The following is a 10,377-nucleotide window of genomic DNA, read 5'->3' as shown; positions in this document are numbered from 1 at the left end:
TTGTTTGTTTGTTTTTATTTTGTTTAACCATGTTAGGTGTAAACTAATACCTCAATAAACTGGATTCAGCCTATATGGGTTTCAATTCCTAGGTTCTGCTTTAAATATTAGTTTTATCTCAGTTCCCCACCAAAGATCTCAAGTTTGTTATTCCCCTCTCAGACCTTTATTTTTTAAAAAATTGGTTGTCATTTCAGTCCAAAGAAAAGGACATTTTAAATAGTTTATGCAGCGATGATAATGGTGAATGTTACTTCCATAAGGGTTTTTGAAAGATTAAAAATAATTTATGTACTCACACAATGGTTAAACATGGACTCTGGAGCCTGAACAATCTTGATATTAATCTATTTCAGCCACAATCACATATCAGACACATGATCATGGACAATATGATCATGTATCTCGGTTCCTCTATATGTGAACTGACAGTATTAGTAGCACCTACCTTGTAAGACTGGTGGGAAGATGAAATGAGTCAACAAACATTTGATCAACCCGGCACCTATGAAGTCCTCCACAAAGGTGAGCTACTACAACTACTAGTTTGAACAGACACTCCTCAAGGTTCTCTAGGCTGACCACTGGTAAAACCACTATGTTTATGTCTTATTTCAAAAAGAGTTCCCAAACAAAAGATTAGATTAAGATACCCTTTGTCAGTTTATTACGAAACAAAGTGCCTTGGTGGAATAGCATACTAACAATCAGTAATTGCTTGCAGATGAGGGTTCTCTTATGATAAATAGGCTAATCAGGGTTGTACCACAATCTGGACAGATGTGTCTTATGTTGACATGAGTTTTAATCCTCCATTTGCAGTTTTCACTGTTCCCTCTTCATTATTTCACCGTGGCAACATATGTTTTCAAAGTGTTATACTATATCATATACCACTTTTATTACTTTACACCTCCATTTGGAGGAAAGTAAGTATCATCTCCTGTGATATGACATGGGCAGATTTTCCTCTCAACTCTCACAGCTCCATCTATACAACTAAGGCCTAAGTCACTGCCATTTCACTTCTCAAGACCAGTATGATCTACCAGATGGAAAGAATTGACATGTTTGGGTTTGACTGATATCTAACATCTTGTATATTCAGTGATTAATATGCACCAGGTCCAGTGATTAAACACTTCATATGCATTAACTCTTACAAAAACCCTATAAGATAGGCATGATTATTACCTGCATTATACTGAGAGGAAAAGTAAGAGAGAGTTACATCACCAAGTCCGCATAGCTAGAAAGTGGCAAGGCTTGGATTCAAACACAGGCCGCTGGTTCTAGAGCCTCCGTTCTTCCCTAGTAGATGTAGTACCTCCTGCTGGTACCATGTAACTTTGGTTGGAAGTCATGCTTAAGCTCTAGATCTTAAATTTCTCATCTTGTACAAGTTTACTAATACCTAACTCAGTCTGTTACAAGGCCTAATATATATGAACTATCTAGCATAATGACTAATATAGAGTTGCCATTCAATTAAAGACAGCTGTGAAATGTGTGTGTGTGTATATATGTACATATGATATATGTATATACATACACACAGCTGTCCCTTGGTGTCCATGGGGGATTTGTTCCAGGGCTCTTCACAGGTACCAAAGTCTAAGGATACTCAAATCCTTTATAATGGCATGGTATTTGAATACAACCTATGTGCATCCTCCTCTCTTACCCTTTAAGTCATCTCTAGGTCGCTTGTCATACTTAACACAATGTAAATGCTATATAAATAGTTGTTACACATTGTTTAGGGAATAATGACAAGAACAAGTTTGTACATGTTCAATACAGATTTTTCTTAAAATCTTGATCCTTTATTAGTTCAATCCATGGATGCAAAACCCACAGTTACAGAGGGTTGATTCTGTGTGTGTGTCTGTGACAGATACATTTTGACTAATTAATGTGAGAGAAAAATACAGGTCACCTTCCCTCTGGTGATTCTGGGAAACAAGTGAAGAGGTTAGAAGGAGGTTGTGAGGGGTTAGATTTCTGTTCACCCATATTCTACAGCACCGTCTATGGTGCCCCTTTCCTGCAGGAATATTTTACATCTCACCTAGTTTAACTGAGCTATAGCTATGTGATTTTATTTGGCCAGTGAAATGTGGTCAGAAGTGATGTAGGCTATTTCTGGTCTTAAGAACCAATGCATTGCACATCGTCTCTTTTCTTTCTGCCACAAAAGCAACAATATTCTACTACCTATCAGCCTGAGAATCAATTGAAGAAAATGTGGAATATAGTTGCAGCTGAATCACAATAGTAATGTTCTGGTAATGAGAAATAAACTTTTATTTTTGCAAGTTGCTAAGACTTTGGGGTGGCTCTTGCAGCATACTCTAGCCCATGCAAACTGATATAGGAGTACTACCATCAAAGGAGGTTAATAAGTATATATTCATTGCATAGCCCTGCCATTGTCTCTAACTTATACCCTTGCTCTGCAACCACAGTCACTATCACTGTGACAAAGAAGTATGACTCCTTGACTCTTTTCTCTGCCCTTTTAATTTCAGTTTCTTAAGTTTTATTTATGTTATTTATGAGAAAAAAGTCAAAGAAGAAATAAACCACTTTCAAACTTTTACACTTAAAATCTTGAAAGTCTTCAAATGTTGAGGTCCTATATTTGCTTTAAAAAGATAATCAAAACTTAAAATTCTAAGATGAACTCATTCCAACTATCTAAAATTATTAAGTAATCACTTAAATTTTACCATACATATAGTGGAAAGAGGCCTTGGTTTGGAATCAAAAGACCTGCATGTGCATTTTGGTCCTGCTCTATAGTAGCTACATTTTGAGATGCCAGTACCATCCACAGTTATTTATTTTCTTACCTTCCCTGCTCAAGTGCTGCCATGTTTGTACAAGTGAATGGTAATCTTTATACCAAATATTGTCAGACAACCAGCTCCCAGTCTGCAAGGCCAGGCACCACACAGCACAAACAGACTCCATTTTCAAGCCTTCAATGTCTATGAGGTTGCATTATAACGAATATTTCTTTACTTATGCTAGATTGAAAGGACTTTTTAAAAATAAATCGCAATAAAAAATATATTGACTAAAACATCTTAAATCTTAAATCATCTTTACTTCGTTGTTCTGAGATTCCAATAGTGTGAATATGTACAAGTACATGAGAATATTCGATTTTGAAAGAAATTTCAGAAGAGCAATTCAAATCATTCCTAAAGAAAACATTCTTCTAAATCATCTGGCAAGGAAAGTATTAATAATCAAATGTATATCATAACATACCTACCATATTTATTTTAAGCATGTCAAATTTTGAGAATGGAATATTTAAGTTATAATGTATTAAAACTCTCTATATAACTAAGAGATGCAATATTTTTATTCAGTATACAGGCTTAGAAGAATATTCTTTTAGAGGATGATAGTGACTTTTAGCTGAACCTCAATGTTATTTATACCTTTCTGCTTGTTACAATTATCTGCTCTTGTTTAGAAATGCAATGCATTTCAAAAGCATTTTTTTTTTTTTTTGGAAAAGTATAATGGGTTTTAAGACATGGTTTCTTGAAAGTGCTTATAGCAAAAATCTAGAACTATTAGGAGACCCACATCTGGGGAAAGAAAAGGCCGATAAATTGGGTTTAAGCACACCTTTTAGGTGCTTAAGGGATTTTCGTTTATATTCTTTCTGTACATAGCCCAGAGAACAAAGTTTGCTGGAGGAATCTTCTCTTCTTTCTGGTTATCTACTTAATCTTGTGAACATGATTTTAATAAGCACCATCCCTATGCAAGTAGTGTTTTCTTTCCAGGAAAACACTGACATTTTCCTCCAAAATGACAAAGAAATTTAGGGAATATTGCTGAAGAATATATTTCAATACACTGGAAAAATTCTAAGCAATTTACGGCTCTGCTTCCAAAGCAAGACAGGAGTATTAACTGCTCAATAAACCACAAACCTCATTTTTATGCAATTCTGTTAATTCTTTAATACTCATTTTCAGGACAAAGGTTGTACTCATCTGTCTAAAATGTTGACTCACTTTGCCAGAAATAATTTAACATAGGAAATTATTTTAACTCTTCCATATCACCTTTTTTAGATCCAAATTTATAGAATTATGGTATGCTCCATAACGGCCTTTTTAATAAAATACCTTACTCTTACAAATATTATCAAGTTATCTCTTTCTTCCATGTGCCTGTAAATTGCTTGATAGTGTAAAACTTGCTACAACGTCTCCTCCTGAAAGGACACTTCATATAGCAGCATCACATATTAAAGCTTAATGGTTAAAGTAACAGTGATTCTAGACTGAGATTGATCTAGTTCAATCTCAACTACCCAGCAACAAATAGAAAACACAGCCATTCCTGGTGCCATTTTATGTCTTCCATGTTATTTATTGTATGATGTCCTCAGTTTCATTTTCATGTTATATTTAGCTCATTGGTGTTTTCTTAGGAGTCAAGAAAGCTTACCAACACAGTACTGACCAAATGGAGTAAATTAAATATATAGGATTGTTCAGTAGAAACTAGAAAGTTTTTTTTAGCTCAGATCAAAAAAATAAATATATCAGAGAGGCAAAAGTTAACATTAAACATGCAATATGAATGGCTTCATACATCCTATGAGCAGCCCAGAGATTAATTCTACTTGCAAATATAGCAGGAAGTTATATAACCCATTAGAATATGAATATATATCTTTATCTACAGAGAGAGAGAGAGGTTTTTGTTTTTTTTTGTTTGTTTTTTTTTGTTTTTTTTTTGAGACAAGATCTGGCTCTACCACCCAGGCTGGAGTGCAGTGGTGCAATCTCAGCTGACTGCAACTTCTGCCTCCTGGGTTACAGCCATCCTCCCGCCTAGCCTTCTGAGTAGCTGAGGCCACAGTGCATACCACCATATCTGGCTAACTTTTCAATTTTTTGTACAGACAGTGTCTCACTGTGTTTCCCAGGCTGGTCTTGAACTCCTGAGCTCAAGCGATCCACTCACCTCAGCCTCCCAAAGTGCTAGGATTACAGGCATGAGCCACTGCGCCTGGCCTTGTTAAAATATTTTTAATCTAAAAAAAATCGGGCTATTTCTGAGGTATTTGATGTTCTGAAGTAGTGATTATCAAAATATGTTTAATGGATCATTGGTGATCTGTTGACATCCAACAGGTGGTGTTGAAACAGACATGTTATACAATTCATGTTTTGTGTATATTAATTTATTATAATTGTTGCTGAGAAGGCTTTTAAAATTGTCCATCATCCACTTACAATAGCAAATTCCATTCCTCTCCTTCTTTGTCTCATTTACGAGCAAAAACATACAATATGACACCTAGGTCTTTTATCTGAAGTGTTGCACATTAAGAATATTAATTTTAAAAATCAAAGATCAGAAATGTTCTTCAATAGAAAGATAATCTTTTTGAGGATACACGGAATAAACAAAGATTAGATTCTTCCGGCCAGTCGGGGAGACGTGGCCAGGCTATATGGCACATCGGGCATAGAGAAGAATGAAGAATCTTAATTTCCACCATTCCACAGAGCAGTGAGGTAAATACACAGAGCAGCAAGTAAGACAATAAAACAGCAGTTAATGAAGACCAGTGTCTAAAATTTGATCAATTTCAGGAAGTAAAAATCTAAAAATATTCTGCAGTTGGTGTCTTAGCTCTAACATAAAGACACAATTGGCCTACAGAAGCATTGCCCAGTAGAAATTCTGATGATGATGAAAAGGCTCTATTTTGCCCTGTCTGATATGGTAGACACTAGCTCCACATGGCAGTTGAGAAATTTAAATGTGGCTAGTGCAACTGAGGATTTAAATTTTTTATTTTATTTAATTTTAACCTAATTCAAGTAGCCACATAGGGCCAGTGGCTACCATATCAGAGAGTGAAAATCTAGGAAACCTCATCCTGGAATGAAACATCATATGGTACAGGGAAGAGAGCCAGGGAGAAACACAAGGCAGGTGAATAAGGAAAGAAAAGCATCAAGACTAGATGAACCCAAGTGAGGCTGAGGATAACCTGTTTCTTAGACAAAGGATCTGAATATAAATCAAAATCCCATTATATTTTCATTTTAATGTTCTAAGCATGTTTTTACATTTAAGCAATCTAGCATACCTCCTTACCATTCCATACCAAATACAGGCTTAATAATTTTAGTCATTTTTATCAATAAGAGAAAATACCACAATTCTCCCATCCATTGTGTATTGTGGCTAGTCAATATATGTTGGCCCCATTCTTTTCAATATTAAGGTAACTTTTTTAGGTATCCTTAAGGAAAGCCACCTGAGCCAAGTGGAGACGGAGCCAAGTAGAAATCACTATTCAGATTCTGTGCCTCAAGTATGCAGACCAGATAAGCAACGCCTGCAACCCTTCTGTAGAGTGGCACCTGTACAAGGCCTGCTCCTGCTTGGGAGGAACACGTGTTGCATTAACTAAGTTTAAGACTGCCTATGCATTAAATTCATACAAATTGGGAATTTTTAACCACATAAAGTGGCTTAGTTGTCAAGACATCTTTGCAGCATTTTAAATGGCAGACATAAGAACTAATTAAATGCCTTATAATATTTAATATGAGGCAGCAGTTCAACTAGAGGGGAGATTCCTATTTCTATTAGCGTGGATGAATCTGTACTTGAGCTCAGAAATTTAGATGTGTAATTATAAGGGGAAAATAAATGTTGGAGAGAAATTAAGAATTTTAAGCATGAGAACACACAGTCATTTTATCTTACAGTTTTCTATACTTACAGTAAAATTAATCTGAAAGACACAGAAAAACCAATCCTTTAAGCAGCTGTTATTAAATTACTGGCTTTAATAATGAATGATACATAGATATCAAGAGAAAGTGTTCACTTCATGTCTAGGATACCTAATGATGTTTGAACTTTGACTATTACAATATGATTTTAACTAGATTTTATGTTAAATCTACAAGATCTTAATGCCTTTTGATAATAAATAGAGATAAAATTTCATGTTTAGGCTTTAAAATGTGACATGTTCAATGTCAGAAATGAAGTGATATTTCCAAAAAAGCAAACATCTGAGTCTTGCTTCTTCTCACTGTGGAAGTTTTGAGAGCACTTCGGTAGAAAAAAAATAACACAAATATGGGAATTCTGTAGACCTCAGAATACCTTACAGCTTTTACAGAAGATTCAAATTGCTCAATTTATAGGCCACGTTCATACTAGGGTCTTTTTGTCTCCAACTAAACTTTTCAGTTTCTATTCTGATAAGAGAAATATATATTACAAGAAAAGGCATGAATTATCTTGTCATTAGGAAAAAATAAACCTTTTTGCAAATTAAAGTTTCATTGTCATGCTTAACCTGTTTGTTCCAGCTACAATGTGATTATTCTTCCTCTTCATATTTCTACATGTAAGAATTCTATGGATGATAAAGAATCTAGAAAATAACATTAACAATAATAGTAACAGCAGAAATCCCCTATAAAACACCTACCATATGCTAAGCACGATGTTAGGCAATTTATATATATTTTCTCTCCTTCCTGAAACAACCCAGTGCTGATAGGTATCACTATCACATTTTGCCGACAATAAAATTACAGGCTTAAGAAGACTGAATAGCCTGTCCAAAGTCATTCAGCTAGTAACTAGAAGAGCTAGAAATCAAATCAAAGTTAGCTAAAAGCTCTCACCCAAAGACCAAGGAGTCAGACTAGTTGTGACATGGGCATAGAAAGGATAAGGGAGAAGATGCAATGAGAGGATATATTTTCTCTTCTCTGTAGTGCCCTCCTTCCTGACCTCTCTAGCATGACATAAGTCAATGCTGGGATTAATACCAGGGTGCTTGTTAACAGAAAAAAAAAAAAATCTACAGTCTTGTGTAAGACACAAGGAGATGAAGTTAAATCAAATCATAGAATACCTTACTTTCGAAAAGAAAAGCTTCAAATATCTTTAATATATTTCTTCTTTAATATCTATGCAAACAATACAAAGCTTGATGATTTTTAAAACACAAACTTCTTGCCAATACATTCTAACCAAATGACCTGTGCAAGGTGGTAAGCTCAGTATTTTGCTTTGTATAAAAGTAACCTCGTATGTATTTGACCTAGATAGAACATAAGAGTGTTAATGAGTTAACTCGAGTGACTTCATGTGGTGGACTTTCTTTCCCCCACAAAACTTTTATCATTTTTCTCAGGTAAGTCAATGTAAATACAAAGACTTAGTCATTATAAGAAACCTGCATGGTGCTAAGGCACCACCATGTTCCCAGGTGCCCCCTGATCCCAGGCGATAGCAGAGTTCACAGTCATTCACTTGAACTCTCAGTTTGGGCTTCTTTCTCTTAATATTTTCTAGAAAGAAAGTTTCTCCCAGAACATCTTTCATATCTCACTTTATTAAGTTTCATTTTTCAGTTGTCACAACAGAAGTTAGTAGGAATGAACTAAACAAATATAGTAATAAAAACACTTAATAATGCTTTGACACCAAAAATCACAAATTATGAAATTTAAAAATTGATAAATTGGACTTGAAGCTAAAAAACTTTTCAATTCAAAACATTCCAATTAGAAAATAAAAAGACAAACCACAGACAGCAAGAAAATACTTTGTAAATCATATCTGATGAAGGACTTATATCTGGAATACACAAAACTCTTACAACTAAATAATAAGTAGAAAAATAAATTTTAAAAATGGAAAATAATTTAATAGATATTTTACCAAAGAAGCAGTAAGAATACCAATAAGCCCTTGAAATCATGTTGCATTAGGGAATGTGAAGTAGAACCACAAGGAGACACCATTACACATTCACTAAAATGATTAAAATAAAAAGACAATATCAAATGCTGGTGAGGATGTGGAGAAACCAGATCACATACATTTCTGGTGAAAATTGGCATAGCTACCTTGGGTAACAAATTGGCCGTGTATTAAAAATTATACATAAACATGATGTAAGACCCAGCAATTCCACTTCTAGAAATCTAAGAGAAATTATAACAAGTGTTCACAAAAGACTTGTATACTAATAGTCGTAGCAGTATTATTCATAATAGCCAAACAATGGAAAGAATCCAAATGTCCATAAACAGTTAAATGTGGCTTGTCCACACAATGGAATATACAGCAATAAAATGGAATGGACTAGTGACAGGTGCCGCAGTGTGGATGAACTTCAAAAACATTACGTTCCTGAGTCCAAGTGACTCAGGAAGGGGAACATCACACACCGGGGCCTAACATGGGAAGGGGGGAGGGGGGAGGGATTGCATTGGGAGTTATACCTGATGTAAATGACGAGTTGATGGGTGCAGCACACCAACATGGCATGAGTATACATATGTAACAAACCTGCACGTTATGCACATGTACCCTACAACTTAAAGTATAATAATAATAAATAAATAAATAAATAAATAAATAAATAAATAAATAAATAAAAGAAAAGCTGGTTTAGGATGGAAAGGGCTATGTCTTTGGAGGGAAAAATAAATTAAGGTCAACATTCACAAAGGATTTTCCACCATTAACCGAGGAGTTCAGAATCTTATGAAATGAGTAAGAAAAAGAGAAAGGGATACATATACATATACATATACATATACATATACATATACATATGGATTTATATATATTTGTTCCATACCTTTTAAAGCCTTCTCTAATCTTGCCTGTTTTAGTCTATTTTTTTCTCACTGAAAAACAGTATGTTGCTTCCACCCTTTGATTCCATTAACAGACAAAGCTACATTCAACTTAAATGCACATGTTCTTTATCTTTTACAAGTGAGCATGGGTCATTTTCTTTAATAATCCAAACAATATTTGTGCTGTGTTGTCACCCCAAATTAAGTTAAAACTGATTAATAAAATATTCTGAATAATAATAAAAAAAAATTACGTTAAGTAAAAGAATCTAGAAACAAAAGACAACACGTTATGTGATTACATTCATATGAAGTATCCAGAATATGCAAGACCGCCTATCAGTGATTGCTCAGACTGAGGCTTACTACCAAAATGCCTGGAGAAATTCAGGGGTTGGTAGAAATTTTCCAAAACTGAATTGTAGTGTTTGTGGCACAACTCTACACATTTTTTCAAAATCGTTCCATTATATACACATAGTGAGTGAGTTTTAATGCATGTACAATATACCCAAGTAAAATTAACATAATAATGCTTTATATTACGATACATTTTGTTTTTCAGCTGTAAAAGAAAATGTTTAAATCCAAACAACATACGGAGGCTAATACATGTGACATCACTGTGTCCACTACTCAGAAATAAGAAATGTTGACATGTTTTATATTTCTCCAGCTGTTTCCACATGCATTATAC

At 34.5% G+C, this 10,377-nt stretch overlaps 1 protein-coding gene across 1 annotated transcript in view; it reads right to left on the bottom strand.

The window, feature by feature from the left end:
* Positions 1–10,377, bottom strand: part of NAV3 (neuron navigator 3) — a 946,218-nt gene that overhangs the window by 850,937 nt on the left and 84,904 nt on the right. The window lies entirely within an intron of this gene.

The sequence above is a fragment of the Papio anubis genome, chromosome 9, assembly GCF_008728515.1.
Source record: "Papio anubis isolate 15944 chromosome 9, Panubis1.0, whole genome shotgun sequence".
Taxonomy (NCBI): domain Eukaryota; kingdom Metazoa; phylum Chordata; class Mammalia; order Primates; family Cercopithecidae; genus Papio; species Papio anubis.
The sequence above is the reverse complement of the archived record's forward strand: the minus strand, read 5'-3'. Positions and strand labels throughout refer to the sequence as shown.